The 1,203-nt window shown below is 40.0% G+C and overlaps 1 non-coding gene across 1 annotated transcript; it reads left to right on the top strand.

Annotated features, from left to right (window-relative positions):
- The first annotated feature begins 880 nt into the window (after positions 1-880).
- Positions 881-986, top strand: LOC141603403 (small nucleolar RNA R71). The gene has a single exon (XR_012525282.1). It is a non-coding gene; the product is annotated as a small nucleolar RNA R71 (small nucleolar RNA).
- Positions 987-1,203: the final 217 nt, after the last annotated feature.

Here is a 1,203-nt window from a genome sequence, read left to right as displayed (position 1 = left end):
TTAACACTCCTCAAGTGGATGGCACTAACCATTTCATGTCGTGGGGGATTACTTTGAGGTGGTAATTGCCCCTTTTGTCTTTGAGAGCTTGAAGATGCTAGTTGGGTCATTTGAGTTTCCAACATTTTTGTGTGGGCTAGGATGTTGTTGATGGTGATGTCCTTTGCCTGGCTATATTTTTGCATTTGAGTGAAAAATTCTTGTTGATTCTTTTGCATTTGGAGGACCGCTTTTTGAACATCAAAACCTTGGTCATTTTGTTGATTGTATGGAGTTTGATTTTGGTAACCTTGGTTTTGGTTGTAAAAGGGTCTTTGATTTTGGTTTCTGATTGGGGGTGGGGTGTCTGTTGGTTGAGGGTTTTGAACATTTTGGCTTTTGTATGAGAGATTTGGATGGAATTTGGTGTTTTCATTGTAATAGTTGGAATACGGGGTACCACTTTTGTATGCTTGAAAAGCATTCACTTGCTCACTTGTTCCCCTACATTCACTTTGGTCATGTCTCAAAGTTCCACAATTCTCACATACTCTATTTGGAATCGATGAAGATGCTACCATGGCATTAACATGTTGCTTTGGTGATTTTGGAGGCTTCTTCAAGCTTAGCCATAGCCTTTTCAAACTTCAAGTTGATGGTATCAATATGAGCACTAAGTTGAGCACCCAATTGAGTAATAGAGTCCACTTCATGCTTTCCTCCTCTAGTAGCCTTGCAAGGTCTACTATATTGTGAATTATGGACCGCCATTTCCTCAATCTTGTTCCAAGTTTGATTATCGTCAACTTCGGTGAACATACCATTTGATCCCATGTTGAGAATGTTTCGGGAGTCTTCATAAAGTCCATTCCAAAATTGTTGTACCAAGAACCACTCGCTAAGTCCATGATGAGGACATGAGCGACAAGTTCCTTTGAATCGCTCCCAAGCTTCATACAAAAATTCTTCGTCCCTTTGCTTAAAACCGTGATTTGGGCTCTTAGCATGTTAGTCTTTTCCGGAGGGTAGAACTTTTTGTAGAAAGCTAGAGCCAACTTCTTCCAAGAGTCAATTCCAAGAGTAGCCTTATTAAGGCTCTTTAACCATTGTTTCGCGGTACCAATTAGAGAAAAAGGAAATTAGACCCATCGAATTTGGTCTTGAGTCACTCTCGTTTGTAAAATCGCATCACAATAGTCACAAAAAGTCTCCATGTGAGAATGA

This window comes from Silene latifolia, chromosome 9, assembly GCF_048544455.1.
Source record: "Silene latifolia isolate original U9 population chromosome 9, ASM4854445v1, whole genome shotgun sequence".
Lineage (NCBI taxonomy): Eukaryota > Viridiplantae > Streptophyta > Magnoliopsida > Caryophyllales > Caryophyllaceae > Silene > Silene latifolia.
Note: the sequence above shows the minus strand (reverse complement) of the source record. Positions and strands in the feature narration are given on the sequence as shown.